The 19854-nt window shown below is 48.2% G+C and overlaps 1 protein-coding gene across 2 annotated transcripts in view; it reads left to right on the forward strand.

Annotated features, from left to right (window-relative positions):
- Positions 1-9654, forward strand: part of LOC144125232 (basigin-like) — a 291295-nt gene extending 281641 nt beyond the window's left edge. For both annotated transcript variants that reach the window (XM_077658450.1, XM_077658449.1), the window contains one exon: positions 2936-9654. The gene's annotated coding sequence lies outside the window, so the exon portion shown is untranslated. The remainder of the gene's footprint in view (positions 1-2935) is intronic.
- Positions 9655-19854: the final 10200 nt, after the last annotated feature.

The following is a 19854-nucleotide window of genomic DNA, read 5'->3' on the forward strand; positions in this document are numbered from 1 at the left end:
AAAGATGGAAGCACGGTAAATTTTTAGCTCCGCCTTTTGTCCATTTTGCCTGAGATTGAACCGTATAGTTCCGAAACCAAAAATGTAATTATCGAGAGACTGAAGGACGAAAAATGAAACATAAGCAAATGTAGGAGAGACAACAAAACGAAAAATTCAAAGAGTTAAACACGTTTTGTTTTTCATGAAATGGCCGCTAGTAAGACGAACTTCGAAAGGGCACCAAGAAGAGTGCTTCAGCGCCGGCTCTTGGAAATCCACGTGTGTGTACAGGTAACAGCAATGTGGATGGAATAATGAAGTTCGACTCAAAAGTATTTATTTATTATTCCTGCTTGTGAGGTTAACGATATCTGGAGTTTATTAATTTTCGAGGAAAAACAATCAGGAAGCAAAAAAAGTGTCGTTCTCGATCATACTTATGTCTAGAAATGATTGATTGAAGGCTTGTAATAAGTTCCCTTTGACCGTGCCACAACCTGCTAGTGATCGTACGCTCTATCGATGCTGCACGAAAAAAAAAAAACGCTCCCATCGAAGCGGTTGAACGCACGGCTTTCATTTTCGTACTGTTTTTTTTTCTTTGGTAGGTCTCTGCGTGCCTTGCAATAATTCGGGGGACCTCTAGTAGCAGTTCTGTAGCGCACCGTCGTTAAATAGCGAGACCCACTGCTTAAACTTCTCTTCCGGCAGAAATCAGCGAGCGAGCTGAAGCACCTGTTTCGAAACCCCGGGCTCGTACCCGCCCCCTCTTCATTCGGGTTTATCTCTTTCTGCAAGCTGGAGGTCATTAGGCTAAAGGAAAACTGCGCCCAAAGTTGTCGAGGCACAGCCGCGCTCCATTTTCATTAGTTTAGTCCCTGTCACGCGACGTGACCGTGCGTGTTGCGTTTTTTCGTGCGTGAAAGAGCGAATAAGATAAACATAAGTAAAGGCAAAAGAAAAAAAAAGAAGGTCGTGACTGAGGAACACAAGCGTGGACCTAAGAGTAGTACTAAGAAAAAGTAATTGAAAAAAAATGTTTGCAGTATTCATACTTTTGTGTTACGCGTGTCTTGAAAGCTGCGAGCAAAACAAAAAAAAATTGTTCTTTTTTTTATTGCGGTACCTCGACGAACCCCTCTTCGAACTTTCGCGGCAGAATGTAGAAGCCGCAATTACGTTGCAGCTCTTTTTGTGGTTATTTTATGCAAGAGAGCGAACACCATCTGTGTTCTTGAAGTATAGGGCCCATTCTGAGGCGAAATACTTAATATGGAAGTTTTTTCATTTTTTTTCTGTCTCAGAGAGCTCCCCCCCCGAGGAAAATTTTCGCTTCATACTTGAGTGTTATTACGTGCGTCAAGGCATTTTAATTGGGGTGGTTTGACGTGGTGCTTTTTGCGACGCTTCGTTAATAGGAGACGAGTTAGTGACGAAGTTAATTTGAATTTACTGTTGTACGTGTGTGTAGTTCTCTGGAACCTGTGCTGCTGTTGCAGGCACCATCATGCTCTAGGTGCTGGTGTGATGCTGAAAACAGCAGATTCTTTTTATTGAAGTGCACCCGGTCTCTCTCTCTCTCACAAATAGTCCAAGTGCGCAGCTTCTTTTAACTGCTCTCAGCTGGCACTAACCTTCTCTTAAACAACCGATCATAAATTTTTGGCAAATTCGTTTTGATAGTAGCGCCATTGTTGCTATGGGTTGATGTTTGCATTAGTTTGGTTGGTCAGTTCCTGTATCTTTGAAATATTAGAGCACCACGACTGTTTACATTTACACGAGAGGTGATTACAAACTAATGCTTTCTTTTCGACGGAAGAGTTACATCCACATCGTTTTTGTAAGCGATAAAAAAGGAAGGAAATGTACGAAAAAAAAGAAAGACATCTCCGAAGAGTAAAAACCAAAAAAATTACAAAAAAGAAATAGGTGTTTTTTTAATGTCTTATTTCTACCTGTCTTTTTTTTCTAACGCCACGGCGTTAAGGAGCCTATATCGCAGAAAGACCGGCGGTCGTCTTTGGCGTCGGTTGTCGGCGATGTTGACCATGATAGAAAAATCGACAAAAAAATTCCCAGAGGAGCGACCTAGGTGGGCCACCTAGGTCACGTGGCCTTGTTGCGCCACCGTGGCAGGTGGCGGTTCAATTCTTCGCGAGAGGTTACTCGGGAAGAGCAACTTGGGTGGCACAAGCCCTATTGGTGGCAGCACCTGCCATCGGTGCTGCCATCGGAGGCAGCACCCGCCTAAATTTTTTTTTTTAATTTGTGAGAGAGAACTTTGCGACTTCAGGCCAATAGAGCTAATAATCGATGGAGGCCGGGCGGGAAGCCCTCTTTTATTTTCCTAATAATTTACTCTTCATAATTACGAAACTCTGCAAAGAAAGAAGCTCGATCACATAAGTATATAAGTATTCTTTCTGTTGGGAGGAACTTAGTATATTGAGGAGCGGCTCCTGGAAAATAAGCACAGAATCACTGCTGGTCATTTAAAAACGAAAAAAAAATAACTGGTAGACTTTTCGACCCAAACTGGCGGCACTTAGTTGGCATTGAACATCTCATGAAATTAAGCTAAAGGTGATAACACTCACGTAAAAGGAGAATTCTAGCCTTAACTAATCTTGGGAAGGGGCTAGCGTTATTTTACTCACTGTCTGTCCTGTGCTGTCCTTCTGTACATCCTGTTGCGTTCAGGAGCCATGTTTTTGGAGTGCGAATAAATGGACGTGGGCGTTAAACTTTGTGTTACGCCACGTACGCGCGCCACAGTGTTGTTTGCATGCTTAAGCAGTAAAATAGCTTCCAAGATCCTTTTTTTTTCTTATGGCGTCGCTTTAATAGGCGGCCAAGCTTACGCAGTGAGTGTGTCTTCTAGAATGTTGGCATGGTCCTCTTAGGAAACGGAGACCACCTTTAACTTGCTTCGCTCGTACTCTTTCCCTAGGATTGCAGTCCTCCGAGGGGCAGTTCTAAGCCGGCAAGAGAAAGAGCAGAAAGTTCGGCAGCCGCACAACAAGCAGAGATGCGAGAAGGCTTGGAGACTACTGAACACGACGGACGCGCTCCTCTCAGCCGAGTGATAGCAAGCGTGTTTGTGTGACTCGTGTGCTAGAAGCCTGGTTGCACCCCGTTCACCTGGACTGGCGCCGCTGAGATTACGTCACCACCTCTATCCGGTTACGTTGTGGGCGGCAGCGGATGACGTCACTAGCCGTTTCGTTGCTGCCTCTTTGGCTGCCCGGTCCGGAGGCAGACAGACAAACAGACCGTGCTCTTCATGTCGACCTCTTGTGTGTGCGTGCGTGTGTTGTTTTGTTTTGTTTCCCGTTGTCCTCTACTTTTCTTGTGTTCCCAAGAAGTGCGCGTAACGTTGTCTCTCTACAGATATTGTAAGGCAGAAAAACTTTTTGCATCCGCTGGTTTCGGCCCCGACAGCGTGCAACCTGAACCGCGTCGGAATGCCCAGCGGAGTTGCCGCGTTCGAGCGTCCCGCGGCCCCGTAAAGAAGACGTGAAATCATTGAGCGAGGGACTCATTTCATCGTCTTCGGTGTACATAATGTAGAGACGACGATGTCGTTGTTGTTACTGCTGCTCTCTCTATCGCTCTGTTCGCGTCGGCTTGTTCCGATTTTTGTTGCCAGATGGCTCTCTCTCAGGGCTCATGTTTTGCGGGAGGCAATGAAAATAGTGTCAGATGCGGCGGCCGTTGTTCATCGTATATTCAAGTGCGGCCGCACGTGACAGTGCATCGGAGACGAGTCAGCTCGTGTGCTTTAACTTGCGTGCTCGGGAGGCCAGCATAGGCCTGCAAGTTAGACTCACGGCGATTTGTATTTGTGTTGTTCTTGACATCTGCACTGAGGCTTCACCACGGGATGGATAGAAGGGGTCCTATCGGCACCACAAACAGAACAGTGGTGCTACACACGTGATGGTGGGCACAGCACCCCTATGACCATGTTTATGTCCGAGGAGGTGCATCAATTGTTTTCTATTCTACGCGTGCTCTGCTGCAACGGGAAGGTATTGTCTGGCCATTTTAAGGTGGTAACGAAGATAGTACTAGTACGAAAGGCTGCCTCTTGATAAATCCTAATAGCTATGACAGGCGTAGATTGAAGCAACAATACAAGAAGCATGCTATTTGAATGCTGTCAGCATTGTACTCTCCAGAAACGGGGGACAATAATAGTTCTTTTTATGTTTTGAGAAGTTTACGTGCGAGTGTTTTATCACTCTAATGGTTTTTCGAGTTCAGTGCAGATGGCAAAGGAAATGCGACTCTTGATAGTGAACAGAGCTTGCCTCTTCGCTTTGCTAGTAACTGTATATCGAACTTTTTTCTAAAAAAGAAAAACTGATGGAAACATTGAAAGTTGCTGGTAAAATCACAACGGCTAGAGTGCGTAAGCTGTGCAGATGTTTGCTATATCCATCCCAGCGCAGAAACGCAAAACCTACTCAGTGGAGTAAGAATTTTATCTGGACGTTCAGCGCTATAACGACACCACTGCCCGAGCGTGTTTCGTGGCACGAGCGTCAGCACGTGTATAGGTTCTTGGTATAAAACCATGCTTTGCAGGCATAATGCTGCCTCGATTGCTCGTAGCTGACGTTCACAATCGCCGTTTCTGTACTTGTACTTGAAGAGCATACCGTTCAAGTCGTAAAGCTCTTTTCCATTTGATGTGAACAATTTGTATTTCATATAAACAAAGCCGAATGGCCAGTCTTTCCTGGTCGCTTGTATTGGAAAGCTTAGGCGTTTGCTCTCTCAGATGAGAGATCACGTGATGCTATAAAAAACTGAGTGATTTTTTCGACTAGAAATGGCTAGACAATACCTTTTGAAAGCAAAGAAGCATCGTGTTTAGAGCTGAGTAACGAAGGACAGATCGTTAGCGGGGGCGATTCACATTTGCTCACAACCCAACTACGGGCATTACCTGAACATTAATTCAATTGTCTAAATGACAGCTAATGCCATATGGGTGTGTGTTCCGAGATTTGCCTTGTAGGGCATGAATACTTTTCCAGAAACACGAAAGTAAGGGCGAAGTTAGTTGCTGGCTCATCTGTGAACGGAGAGTCGCAATGTGCTTTTTGTTTTAGCATTTCTTCGTTCTCTCTCCTCTCGTTAGGATTTTTGTTGAAAGCGCATTTTTAGCGAAGCATGATCAAAGTGGCAGTATTGCTTTCGACATGCACCGGAAAATTAAGCAACACTTCCTTAAGCTGAGTGGCTACTAGTGTTCGCTGGGGCTCTAATATTACGACTATCCCTCTTCGTTACTTCATGGTGCTCGGGGGGCGGGGGTGGGGGGGGGGGACGAAGCTACTTGGCGTTACAGAAAGGAAACTTCGTAAAGGTACTGAACACTGTCCTCTTCGTTTCGGGTATTTTGGGGTACCGATACTCTAGAATGAAGTCCCTTTTGAAGCTTCCATTTTGCTACGTAAGCACCGTTTGCGTGAAATGAATGACTGCGGTTCGAGATATTCATACTGGAGATGAAAAGAAACAACTTCCACCGAGCGCGAGTTTCCGGCGCTACATTTTGTCGCAAGTGCGCTGCTCTAAGCTAGACCTATTCATAGCCAAATGTGTTTGTATCAGCCTAGTCTGTGAGCTCTTAAGCCCTGTAAGCACCTTGGATAAAGGAAGGTATTTGATTAAAATATTCGCGATTTCTTTCATGAAGCACTGCTTGGGTCACCCCTTCCACAGCCACTTTGCGTTAAACAGCCATCTTGCACATCTAGCCCTTAATGCACGCCTGCTGAGTTTCGTATGAATTTTTCGTTTCTAAATTAGTATCAATCGAGTCGTCCATGGTACGGCAGATTATTGAAATGCCTAATTTTTATAGGTCAAACTTTATTTTGATTAGTTCATTCCTATTCACCTTTAGCTGTATGCATTAGAAATTTTGAAAGTTGCATCCATTATCTAATATTGGCTAATTATTGTAAAGGCTGAATGATGTACAAAATTCTCAGATTTTATTATTGTTCTCTTCGTCTATTCCTACCTTTATGTCAGCCAACCAATTTCGTTCATTACTTTGTTTGAGTACTGTCCCATAAAAAGAATGACACCAGTGTAATTTTTGTTTCCGGGAGCATTGCGCCAACCACATTTTGTCAAGGTTGAGTCATGGCCTGAAATAATCCGATGCGCAAGGCTGGTCTCCAACAGTAAAACGAAGGCTTGCGCGAGTTGGTATGACATTTTTTCTGAAGAACAGCATGAACTTGGACAAGGACAGGACACACAGCGCCCGTCTGTGTGTCGTCCTTCAGTCCTTGTTCAAGTTCACGCTGTCCTTCAGGAAAATGGTCTCCAACAGATCGCAGCTATGAGCTCCGGTCGTGCTCGCTTTAACCTGCATTGCAGACAAGAACCTTAAAGAGCTTACGCAATACACGGGTATTTTGTATTAGGTATAAAATACTGCTTTGCAGGTATTTCAAAATGTGAAAGCACGAGCACGAGAAAAAAGAAAGACTAAGAAACAAGTCCGTAACTTCCACCGCAAGGGAAACAGTACTTACTGATTTTCGGAAAGAGTACAGCAGAGAAGTATGAAAGGACGAGTATAAGAAAAAGGAGCAATTGCTTTACGAAGCTGCGCTATGAAGCATCTATGAAAGCTTAGACGTAGCCCTGGGTTAGTCAGCATAACAATAAGCCAATTCGGAATAAATGCGGGAAGTCGATGGGGAGACTTTAACAAAGCTCTCCCTTAGGCTTTGTGATCCGCGCACTTTCATTTCCTTTCACATTTCTCTTCAAACACAATGAGAACCTTGCATAGGAATGAAGGCGTCCGGAACAGCGCTTTAATTAGGGACAGTAGCTACTTAGCATGCTTCTTTTGAAGAAACTAAACAAGCTGATAGATGTTTTCCGTCATTCAGGTAGCTTTCAATAAGGAGTCGTGTTAAACTGAGTTTAGTTGCCGCTGCATAATGTCACATGGGTTCTTGTGAAGAAAAATGATCGGAAGTATGCATGAACCTCACTGCTAGTAAATTTGAACAAGCTTCGACCGCTTTCACTTCCATAGCAGTATTTATCCTTGATGCCGCGGGAATAAGGTGGATAGAAAGACGGGTTGAAAAAATCTAGAGCTGTTGTTCATGAAGGCTACGCGTAAATGAAAATTAAGTTATACCAACAAATGAGATACCTTCGCCGTGTTTTCGCATAGTTTTGACAGGAGGGAAAAGCTAAGCTTGGCTGAATTATCATCTATTATGAGCAGCCGACGAAGTGAAAAGAAGAGGCGCGGTAAAGTGTCGATAGACACTACCGTAATTTGTGCGGGTACTTCATTCAGCCTCATGATAGCGCTGGGCAGGGACCGTGCTGCTCTCCATAGTCGCGTGTGCGACGTGCATTATGCACCGAGGGCTGCATCGGTGGTGTACGGGTAAGGTGACGACGTTCGGGTCATACATTCTAGTCCACAGGTTGTTTTTAGTTTTTGTTAGTTGTTTGTTTGTGTTGCCAACATGTTTGTACACATCTTTTAGTGTGGAAGAAAAAATGTGGCGACTTTGAGGGTGCGTATTATGGATGCGCCGCTCTTTTTATCCGAGACAGGCATTTATTGACTCTTCATTCTGTGCTGTTTGTGACAGGTGATTTCGTTATCTGTCTTCTGTGTGCGTCTATGCTTAAATCGTCTATATTGTGGGCACCTAAATCTAGTCGGGCCAATGTTTTAGTTTTCCACTGGGCACTGCAATACCTTTTTGTGTGTGTGTGTGCAAAGCTTCGTGATTGGCTTGAGTTTTCAGTTAAATGAGTTAGTGTGTCCTTTTCTTTTTTTTTTGGAGAGCCTTAAACAATGTGTCAAGTTCCTTGCTTCATGTCTACCCTTGTGTTCGGCTTTGTGCAAAGAGCAAAAAACGTTGGTTTTCGTGACTACGTGTCCAATTTTATACCACCTCTACTTAGTCTTGTGTTCCTACTTCACGGACGTTCATATGTGTGCCTCATGAGACATTCATTTGTTGTGTTTCATTTGTTCACTATTTATTGTACATTTTGATCCACTCACAGTCTTCATACATTGCCATGAGTTCAGGTGAGAACTGGAAGGCTCGCGCCGCATTAAAAAGAATGCTGACCTACCTGTGGCCAAATAAGGCGCGATTATGATTGCCGGGGGATGTGCCGTCTTTTCATTGTTTTGAGAAAATTTTTCTTTCTCGGGTTTGACAAAAATCCCCGCGAAAAGCTCGGGCTAAACTGGGGAATTTTGAATCACTGAGCTAGCGTTCAGCTGAACACACAACGTCTGCAGCAAAAAGTTCGGCGCGTTTTGCTCATTAGCCCACCGATGTTCCAGTTCAGGAATTTCGTTTCTTTAAGGAATCTGACGGCTAAAGTTTACCAAAAAGGAAATTTTAGGAAGTTTCAGAGAAGTTTAGGAACTGAAATTTTGGTTTCGGTTTTATGAGGTTTAAAGTATCAAAGTGACTCACGCTCTATGAGAGACGCCACAGTGGAGGGCTCCGAATAATTTCGACCGACTGCGGTTCTTCAACGTGCACTGACATTTGTCAGCACACAGGTCTCTAACATTTCGCCTCCATTGATATGCCACTGTCGCAGCGGGGATCGAACCCACGTCTTTCGGGTCAGTAGCCGAGCGCTATAACTACTGAGCCACCGCAACGGCTTTCAAAAACGAAATTGTCTCACTTTTCCTAAGCTTTCAATTTCTTGCTTTTTCAATTTTCTGCAGGAAAAACTGCTTGAAATCGATATTTCTTGGCCTAATTTAGACAATTTTTGGTTACAGAATGGGACATCGCTGCTTTGCCCTTTCTGATGCCATAAACACCCGCAATTTTTTGTTGTCATTTAGAAGAAAAGATAAAGGCAGCAACACTTCCAATTCAATAGTACTATCTTGACGATATCTCGAAGAACGCAATTTTTTTTCCGCTGACGTATTTATATTTCTTGCGCCAATAAGATACTGAAAGAGGTGGTTCATCTTTATGAGAAAATACAAACTGACGCATATAGAAATGTGAATTGGGCTGGCATCTGTATACTCGCAATTCGAACCTAATGTCTTGCAAAAATTGTCATCAGTTGTTAACGAATTATGCTGGACGAAAAGGACTACGTTTTGTCCATGGAGGAAACTTTCTGTAGCAAACGTCACGCCGACAGAATAGCAGCAGGATCCTGAACAAGACACATGCCGAAGACTTTGTCGAAATTAGAGCAAAACACCAGACAACCCTTGTTCAGTTATCGTCGTTTTTAAAGTCTGTTTCAGATCCCAGGCACTCTTAGTGAGCTCTATCAGTCCCACTCTAAAGAGCACATTACGAGTGAACGGATGGTTCGCCTGAAACAAAAAAGTCACATGTTCAGTTCATCTATTTACAAGGCACAATGCTTTATTTTAGGTGTTCCTCTGGTGTCGTCTGCTGATGAATTTAATACTCACTTGTCAGTAACCGAACAAGGGAGCTACCGCGTCGAGTTAAGGCCCACATTTACACACTCGCGCTCCGGCGATCACGTTGTTTGTACATAGCAAGCAAACTTACGAGGTCACGTGTGCGAAGCGGCACTTGTGTATGCGGCGTCGTCGCAAGAGAAAGGAAATAAATGTCCTATCTGCATTGATGTTCCTCTCTTACTCAGCTGCGCCTGCTGCGTCTCTATATTGCGCGGCAGCTCGATCACCGGTAAAGTCTGCGCGGCTCTGTGTGCCAGCCTACAGTGGTTCTTCTAACGTTCAAGAATAGTAATTCTCAGTGCTGCATTTTGTGTTTTCGGATCTATACTCCAGTTGAAGGATGCCTGTGACAAATGTCACACCCTACATTGACGCTTCGAATAATTGTTGAGTTATCTGAGCCTTCCGTTCAGATTTCAATCCAAATCATGGAGGCTATTGCGAATGAGGCACATTTGCACATGTTACATGCCATTTTTAGGCGGCCAGTGTGTATATAGAGCTTTTGTGCCCACAGCGGCCTTTCATTTCCGTAAGGGCACGCATTATGGCCCGTAAAATCATTTCCAAGAAGGGAAAATGCATTTCGCTGAGAGAAGCTCGCCGAAAGCCTGACCCAGAAGGGGTAAGTTCAACTGTTGAAACAACTGGAAATTATATCAGTTCCACAAGAATAGTGCAACTAATTAAGCATTATCGCGCAACCTAACCCCGTAATAACCAAATAAGAGCCACTGACCCGGGCTCGCTTTGGCTGCGGATTCGCTATGACGGTAGATCACATCCCTCTTCCCTTTTTTTTTCTGCTGTGCAAAATCCTGTTTGGAACCATAATTCGCTGAGTTAAGCCCTGTGAACAGCGAAATAAATCTCGTCAACTGTCCTTCGTAGAGCTTTCGTAGAAAAGAATAGACTCGAATGTGGAGGCAGAGGCCAAGCACGATACAGGCGCAAAGCCGAGGGTGACATCCAAGCTACGGGCACTCTGCTTTTAAACGTCGCCGCACACCAATCGTTCGCACTCTGCAGATGTCCTTGCTCTATGGTAACATATGGCGATCAGCTTTCTTACGCTGCTGGGGAGCATTACTCCAAAATCTCTGCTCGTGCAAGGCCGGCGTCGCGTCCAATTACGGTCCAACAATTTTAATTAAACTCTACTTTCTCTCTCTCCGAGTTGCTCAGTTGAGAAGCTATACAACGCAGCTTTGGATGTGTGGCTTATTTACGAGAATAGACAACACTGAGCACAGATCAACAATTTTTAATTTTTATACAGCAAGAGCTGTATGTAGTAAGGGTTTCCATTGCGCACTCATGGGCATGTCGGTCGGCAGTTTGCGCGGCGCATGCTAGGAGCGCTAGTGTAGCACAGCTTGGCTGCGTTGGCACTGGATGGCGCTGCGGGCGTTTGCAACAGCAAGCGCTCGGCGCGCTGCCACTGCAAAAATCGGAGAACTATGGAGATGAGGCAGCTCTCTGCTGTACTAGCACAGCGAATATTCTGATGAGGTGAGTGGGTAAGAGAAGAGACCCTAGCACCGGTGCGCCACTGGGAATGCACAGCATAGTGTGGGCCACAATACACTTTTCATACTCATGGCAATTTTCATTTCATACTCAGAAGGAAAGCGTAGCGGAGGGCGTCAGAAGGTTAGGCGGGCGGATGAGATTAGGAAGTTTTGATGCATAGGGTGGACGCAGCTGACAAAGGACAGGGTTAATTGGGGAGACATGGGAGAGGCATTCGCCCTGCAGTGGGTGTTGTCAGGTTGATGATGATGATGACATCGCACAATACACGAGCTTCTCATTTTTCGCCTCCTTCGAAATTCGATCGTCGCGGCAGGCCCGCGTCTTTCGTGTCAGCAGCCGAGCGCCATAACCACTAAGCCACCGCGGCGGCTGGGTCCTGCTCATTTGTTATAACCCGTATATGTTCCGCCTTTCTATATTTGTTTTCGAGGAAGATAGCCGCTAGACTGTTTTTGCCTTTATCACCTATCTAGAGCGAGCGGGAAGAGCTTGGCTTCAAAGTTTTTTCATGGCAGAAGATAGGCAACGAGATCCCAAATATTGACAGAATGATATTTTAGCAATGAGACAGCGCCTTTGTCATTGCAAAATGACACTTTGCGCTTGTTGTGTTTCTCTATACTTCAGAAATTCGTACAGCCACCGTATCTATGCGTTTTACGAGCAAATCTGCACGATTACGAGCAAAGCGCTATTGGTGGAACAGATATTGCCAAAGTCGCTGCAGTTACTAGCGGCTTCTAGTGACTATCGTGGCATTTACTAGTTGGCTTACTGTGTGGATAGAAATAAATCCGTTTGTAGTGTAGCTACCGCAGTCAGGTTTTGGAACCGAACAGTGGAGGTCTAATGCTTTAAGTAGTGGTGATGTATACGGAGACCAGATCCCATGCAATTATTTTATTCTGCATGCAAACATACACAGCACTGAAGCCTGTACAAATAGATTTCTTCTACATAAGTTCACAAACAAAAGATTGGAAATTCATTGCTTCCCATCGGAGTATGCCCGTTAACGAGGCGTGTAATAACAAAAGATTTATTCTTGGGGTTGAATCGTCCTGGTGCTTACCCTGAATTGATTTTCATATGCGGGACAAAGCGATAGTCGCAAATATTCTTTGGTTGTACTAACCTTTGTTTGAAAAGGGCTGACCTTGGCGTTTTGTCGTAGGCGTTTTCAGGTTCAACGAGAACGCCTAATGATTCAGATTAAATTGTAAATGAATAACACAAGTCCTGCTTTGATCAATATTTTGTCCTTCTAATATAACTACTCAATGCATCAGTTTATCGACGGTGAACGACTCGTCTGCATCCGCACACGTGCGGTGGACATGGTCCGTCAAATAGAATTTAGAATATTGAATGTGTAATAGGACTCGACTCGATTGTAAACCTATCAGCAAATCACAAATATTCGTAGCTTTCATGCTCTTCTATGAAAATGGCTGTGTTTGAGTATGTTAATTTTGTTTTTAATTCTGCTTTAAATAGGCTTGTAGCGCCGCCACTTCTGCACGCGCAAGTAGGTACAGCATTGCCACGAGCAGAACTGAACCGGTGAGGCTCCCAGCTCGAGCAGTTGCTACGTTCTTCGGCTGCTTGGCGCATGACTCGCCGTCTTCGTCCATGGCCCCGCATCAGCAATAATAAACGCGGCGCCCCCGCATCTCATCTCATTGTGCGCCACATATTTGGTGAGCGATTAATGCCCGAACGCTGCTGCAAGCGATGCACTGATGCCCATAGCCTCGATTTGCTGCCTTTCCACCGTGGACTTGGCTCAAAACGAGAGGCAGCCAGCCGAGCTTCACGATCCTTCGCGTCTGAAGCTATGGCCATTCCGCCCGCACGGCCCCGTCGTTTGTGCAAGTGGACTCTCAGCTCTATACGTGAACGGTACCTCCTCTTGAAGACCAAGTTGCCGCTGATCTCTCGATCTTCCGCTACCAGGTGAGCACCTTAATTTATGACGACTTGAAATAAGCCGACTTCAAGTTTTTTCGGCGCAAACTTTTTCGACCTGCCGCGCGGCACTTGGCACAGCCTGGATTGGCTATGGACGCCCATCCACCTGAGAGTTCCCGTCCCACGACGCCTTCTGCTCAGCCCTGCGTGCCAGCTCTGGCGGCTGCCCTGGGGCCACCATCAGACCAGCTCTCTCGGAACGCTATCTTACTTGCTACGCACCATTGCTTCTAGTCGCATGCTCGTCTGCCCTCTCATGCCCATTTTCGGTGAGCCCGTCTGTCCTTCCTGCCGCGAGGCGCGCATGCACGCCACATCGGAGCCCTGTCGCTGCATAACGTGCCGCCCGAGCCGCGTATACCATGGCTACCTGGCCATCTGGCGCCTTCACATGTGACTGTGCCTATGTGACAGACGAGACAGCCGCGGAATATGGCGGCATGCTTGCGACATTGCCCCGTCCAACACCGCCTGTGGTCTCAGCGCTAACGCATCTTTTTAATTCCGACCATTAAGTCTCAGACTTGCACCCTGTGCCACCAGCCACCGGTCCCAATGACACAGCGAGCACGCATTCGCAGACAGCCGGTACACACCGTCGTTCACTTCGACCATTTTTTACATGGCAGCCATACGTGCCCCGCGCCGTAGACCGCAAGCCCAGCGCCGTACGCGTTCGTTTCCTCATAGCCAACGCTCGAAGCATCGCCTTCACCGCAATGGCTGCGACTGCCGCACGCCACACCTTCGTCCGCACCGAATGGGCCAGAGCACATCACATATGGCCAGAAAATCCCGACGCGGTGCATATTCTGCAATGGAATTTCCCGGCTAGCTTCAATCTAAATGCCGGCCACACCAGCTGGCCTTATGAATGGATCACTAACAGATCACTGTCACTTCAAGGGTGCCTTTTCCCGCCCATTCCTTCCGTCATCATCCTCGCCTTTTGGCTTCCCTCGCCCTTTGCGAAGCAGGCAGGACCGTGGCCGCCCGAGATTCCTCCCTCCGCCCGGCGGCCTTCGCGGATTATCGACCTGAACTTATCGGCGTGTAGGTATCGGTGGATTACGTTCTAGTGCGAAACCACTAGATAACGCGATCCCTACCAGAAATATTGTGTGAAGCTTGACCTTGAGGGTGACCTAAGCCAACCCGGAGAAATAAGGTATTGCCGCGACTGGGTTAAAAACCCGCGGCGGCACGGACAGATCAGCTTCGCAGGCCACTGCGCGAGAACACTATACTATCTCCACTGCACGAGAGCATTACGCTATCGCCGCATCCGATCACGCCTCATGTTAAACCAAACACAAGATAAACACAAAGCGAACCCATGCGCCAGCCAGGCTAAACAGATGCTTTCGTACGTGTACTCGATTTAATCCTGTGAAAACCCTACAATTATTTTTTTTCGCACTCCTTGGTTCATATTCTCGCCACTTTCGCGTAAAGTCTTCGTTCGTGCTGGGCGGGGGTTTCCGCAGCGCCACCACTTCTGCACGGGCGAGGAGGTATAAGAACGGTGGGTGCAAGCGGACTAGAACTAGGGGGCGGCTTCCTTTCCCTACGGGGCTGGAATCTAGGAGCTCTCACCAATGCGGCAATCTCTCCTTATCAGCGAGGATATCTGTTACGAAACCGTCGTCGCCATTTCGGATGACGCGGTTTTTGCGACGCGCGTCTTGTCTTTTAATATTTCTTCTCACGTCTATTTTAACTCTCCTACTGTGTGCACGTGGCAGCGATTGTGGCTCAGCTTGAACCAGTGGAAGGCCCGTGCACTTTCCTTTTCATTCTTCCTCCCAGCTCGAACAGCTGCCATGTTCGTCGGCTCCTTGGCGCATGAGTCACCGTCTTCGTCCATGGCCCGGCATGAGCAATAATAAATGCAGCGCCTCCACATCTCATACCACTCTGCGTCACAGGCTTAAACCTTGAGCACATGGTGTGTAGCCAGCTCTCTTGAGCGGCATTGCTTTCTAATCACTTTATTACGATCGTCAGCGAATTGTTCCGACACTTTCAAAGGTCATCTTTAGGAGCAGCGCAAAAGAGAGAAAAGGACCAGCGAAAGAAAAGACGACACGGGCGCTGTCTAACAACTGATGATTTGATAAAAAGCCCCGGAAATATAAGGCAAAAACGCTCGAAACTTTAAACAATCACCGAAAAATATGAAGGATTGCACGGAAAACGAAAGACACCTATCAATGAACGCTATCTCGTTTCCCTGTAAAGCAGCGGAATTTTTGCCACACACGTGTCCGAGTTATGAGCAATGCAATATGCTTCGAAAATTTCCCTGCCTATCTGGTTACTGCTGTTGTATGCAATCGTCGCATTATGTAAATCCGGTAAGCAAGGCTGATCTTCATGTTCTTTGCTGGTGATGATTATGAATTTTTATGGCGCAAGGGCTGCTTTGGACAAAGGGCGCCAAGGCACAAGGTAGTTTTCATTGCACAAGGTGGGGTGAAAGACACAGTTTCCAAGCGTTTCACCCTAAAGAAGCCGAGCACCAGGCCAGGGGAAAGCTTGTTCCTATTGTATCACCAATGGGCACCCGGCGGCACTGAGGATCGAACCCCGCACTTCCCGCATGCGAGCCGAATGCTCAGACCACTTGGGCAACGCTTCGGTTTCATGTTCTTAGCATTCGCGGCAGTGCAGCACGAGGTTAGAAGAAGGGGTTTTTTTCATGTCAAGGAAATATTTGTGCTCTTTCAATCTGACGATTGTGCGCCTACCCGTTTGGTCATAATATATCTTTCCTCATGACGGTGGAACCCTGTACATCACTCCTTTTTTGCAGTTAATGAACTTGTCTGCATGCGACAATGTGCATCGTCGAACGTCCTTTCTGGAAGAGGCCGGCTCCAGCTTCTTATTAACTGCACCCCGTGGCTGACAGCCACCCGTCAATCGGATCACGTTAGTCTAGGTCTGATTCGTCGCATAGCTATGCGCTCTGGTGGCGCACGTGTTCATATACGGCCCGCCAGCTTGTGCGCTCTCCCGTTCAGCCACGGATAGTATATCAGGCACCATTTCAACAGAGCAAGGTTTCGGGCTAGTTGGTAATGCATTGTACTTAGAAACAGCGCGAAGAAACACGGACATCACGAAGAAACGACACACACGAGCGCTCGTGTGTGTCGTTTCTTCGTGGTGTCCGTGTTTCTTCGCGCTGTTTCTAAGTACCATTTCAACGTCGCACCCGCAGACAGTGGGACTGCCCTGAAGCTATCAATCGCCAGGCTATGCGCGCCATAACTTATCTGCCTCGTTTAACACCCATAACTGTGCTACATGAGTTCGCGCAACTTAATACACTCAGTGAACTCATCGACCAATGGGTGGCAAACAGAGCTCGAAAACAATCTCTACAACTTCATCGTTTAAATACACTTCCTCCGTGGTCATGTAGCACCCCACGCGTCGCGCTCGGCTCCATGCAGGCCATGGCACGCGCCGCCGGACAAGAAAGAGGAAGTTGGGCTAGGCCGCCGCAGCGCGAGCAGCGCAAATAAACAGTTCGAACCTCAACGCTGTCGGAGCTGGTTCTTCCTAGCCTTAGCTCCGACAGATTTGGTGACCCGGCTTCGAACACGCAACCCCATCACCCTACATGGATTCCCCTGGCTCTTCCGCCCTTCCTACCGGCGGCGACACGCCCCAGAACGCTCAGCCTTTCGTTGCTGCGGTGGCCGCGTTGCAGCCAGTCAGCCTGCCGCCAATTTGGCCCAATAGCCCCCGCGCCTGGCTCCTGCAGGTTGAGGCGCATTTCCGGCTGCGACGTATACCAGCCAAGAGAACAAGTTTATACACCTGGTGTCCACCCTACCTCTTGACGTCGCTGAGGAGTTAGTGGACGTCATCAGCTCGCCGGACACGGCTCGGCCCTTCCACACGTTGAACGCAGCTCTCATCGACCGCAAGTCCACGTCCGAGCGCACCAAGCTCCATCAGCTCCTCAGCGCTACGGAGCTTGGTGACAGCCACCCTTCGCAGCTCCTCCGTCTCATGCGCCAGCTTCTGGGAGACTCCGCTGCTCAGCACGACCCACTCCTGCGTGAGTTGTTCCTTCAACGTCTTCCCCAACACATGATCCCCATCCTCGCAGCTGCGGGTGATGTTTCATTAGACAAGCTCGGTGATCTCGCTGACCGTGTTGCGGACTACTCACGGCTCCCCAACGTCAGCTCTGTGGCCAGTCCGCCTGCGACTACTGCCTTTGCCGCGCCATTCTCTGCCGAGGTTCAGGCCACGCCGCCGCTCCCCGAAATCCCAACCATCCGACGCGCGGCCAGTCACCTCGCCCTCGGTTGTCTGCTGGTACCACCGTATTTTCGGCAGCTCTGTCCGCAAGTGCACACAGCCGTGCTCCTGGTCGGGAAACGCTGCGACCGGCCCCTGAGGTAAGTGGTGCTGGTGGACGGACATGCCGCCTCTTCTACGTCTCGGACAAGATTACTGGCACTCGTTTCCTGGTCGACACGGGAGCACAAGTCAGTGTCATAGCGGCCTCTTGGGCAGATTGCCGTCGCAACGAACAGACTTCCCCGCTCCAAGCGATCAACAACTCCCTCATTCGCACGTATGGCCAACGGTCCCTGAAGCTTAACCACAGATTGCGCCGAACTTTTCGCTGGATCTTCATTATGGCTGACGTCTCGCAAGCTGTTCTCGGCGCGGACTTCCTCAGTTTCTTCAACCTAGCCGTCGACATGCAAGCTCATTGCCTCATAGATCTCAGCACGCACCTCTTCGTCAACAGCGTACTCTTCACCACTGCGGCAACGGTGCTTCGCGCTCACGTACCTGTTTCGCCGTATGCGAAAGCTCTGGCTGATTTTCCCAACCTCCCAAAGCCGCATACCAGAGAGTCACCAGTGAAGCACTCGATCACTCACCACGTCGTGACTTCGGGACCTCCGGTGTTTGCTCGCCTTCACCGTTTTTCGGGAGAACGCCTCGCTATTGCTCGGCTTTGATTTCGAACACATGCTGGAACTCGGCATAGTACACCCTTCCTCCAGAAACTGGGCATCGCCACTTCACATGGTGCCAAAGACAGATCCGGGCTACTGGAGACCATGAGGAGATTACCCCGCCCTCAACGCTCGCACTTTACCAGACCGCTATCCACTTCCTCACAAACAGGACTTCACGTAAAATCTGGCTGGGTGCACGATCTTCTCTAAAATTGACTTTGTGAAAGCTTATCATAAAATTCCCGTGGAGCCCGCTGATATTCGGAAGACGGAAATTACCACATCGTTCGACCTCTTTGAGTATGTGCGGATGCCTTTTGGCGTGCGCAACATCGCACAGACTTTTCAGCGAGCTATCAACGAGGTACGCGAGGCCTCGGCTTCTTGTTCGCATACATCGATGATCTCCTCGTAGTAAGTTCATCCGGTTCTGAGCATGAAGATCATTTGCGCACCCTCTTTCACCGACTGGATGAATATGGGCTCGTCATCAACCCGAACAAGTGCCTCTTTGGCGTAGCTACGATAGAGTTCCCCGGCCACCTTGTCACTCCGCAGGGCATTCGGCCTCTTGACAGCAGTCAAAGCCATTCAAAATTTTCCCGCTCCCACGTCACTCAAAAAGCTCAGAGAATTCTTGTGCCTCCTGAACTTTCATCGCCATTTTCTTCCGAAGTGCGCCTCTTTCCTAAAGCCTCTGACCGACCTTTTGGCTAGGAAAAAAGATTGTGCTGCGCCACATGAGTGGACTGAAGACGCTGCCGCTGCCTTTGCTGCTACCAAGAGGGCGCTCGCAGACGCCATTTTGCTCATACATCCAGTTCCTGATGCTCTACTGCTCCTCGTCACCGACGCCTCGAGCATTGCCGTCGGCGCAGTTCTCGAGCAGTACGTCTCTAGTTGGCGGCCCCTCGGTTTTTTCTCCCAGAAGCTGAAGCCACCTTAGACTAAATACCGCACCTTCGGTCGAGAATTGTGTGCTGTGTACCTCGCCATCAAGCACTTTCGCCACTTCCTGGAGGGCCGGGACTTTCACGTCATCACGGACCATAAGCCCTTGACGTTCGCCTTCCAAAGGAACCACAGCACCTACACTGCACGCGAGATCCACCAACTGTGTTTTATCTCCGGGTTTACTGTGGATCTCCGTCACGTCCGTGGCCCGGAGAATGCTGCTGCTGATGCGCTTTCTCGTGTTAGTGCCATGACGTCTGAATCACCAGTGGACATGGAGGAGCTAGCGGCTGCACAGCGCAATGATCAAGAGCCGCCACGTCTTCGCTCCTCATCCACGTACCTGTCCTTCGTCGAATGTCCACTGTCGTTTTCCTCCCAGTTTATTACGTGCGAGACATCCACTGGCGTCTCGCGCCCCTACGTACCTTGGCTTTCCGTCGCATCATTTTCGAAAAACTGCACCGCCTGAGCCACCCTTGCATTCGTGCTACGCAGAAGCTGATCATATCTCGTTTCCTCCGGCCAAGCATCAATGCCGACGTCCGTCACTGGGCACGAGCTTGCCTTAACTGCCAGCGCGTAAAAGTTCACCGGCATACCCTCGCGCCTGCCTCTCCTTTTCGGCTGCATGACGCACGGTTTTTGCCACGTTCACATAGACATTGTTGGACCACTCCCGTTATCACGTGGGGCCTCTTATCTGCTCCCCTGTGTGGACCGTTTCACCCGCTGGCCCGAGGCGTTGCCCATTGCTGACACTACAGCCGAGACCGTTGCTACGGCCTTCATGGCCGGCTGGGTCTCTCGTTTAGGCTGCCCGTCTGCCGTCACCACCGACCGCGGCCGACAGTTTCAATCGGCCCTGTTTTCTGCTCTTGCCAATATTCTTGGCGTCCGCCACATCCA

This window comes from Amblyomma americanum, chromosome 3 (genome assembly GCF_052857255.1).
Source record: "Amblyomma americanum isolate KBUSLIRL-KWMA chromosome 3, ASM5285725v1, whole genome shotgun sequence".
Taxonomy (NCBI): domain Eukaryota; kingdom Metazoa; phylum Arthropoda; class Arachnida; order Ixodida; family Ixodidae; genus Amblyomma; species Amblyomma americanum.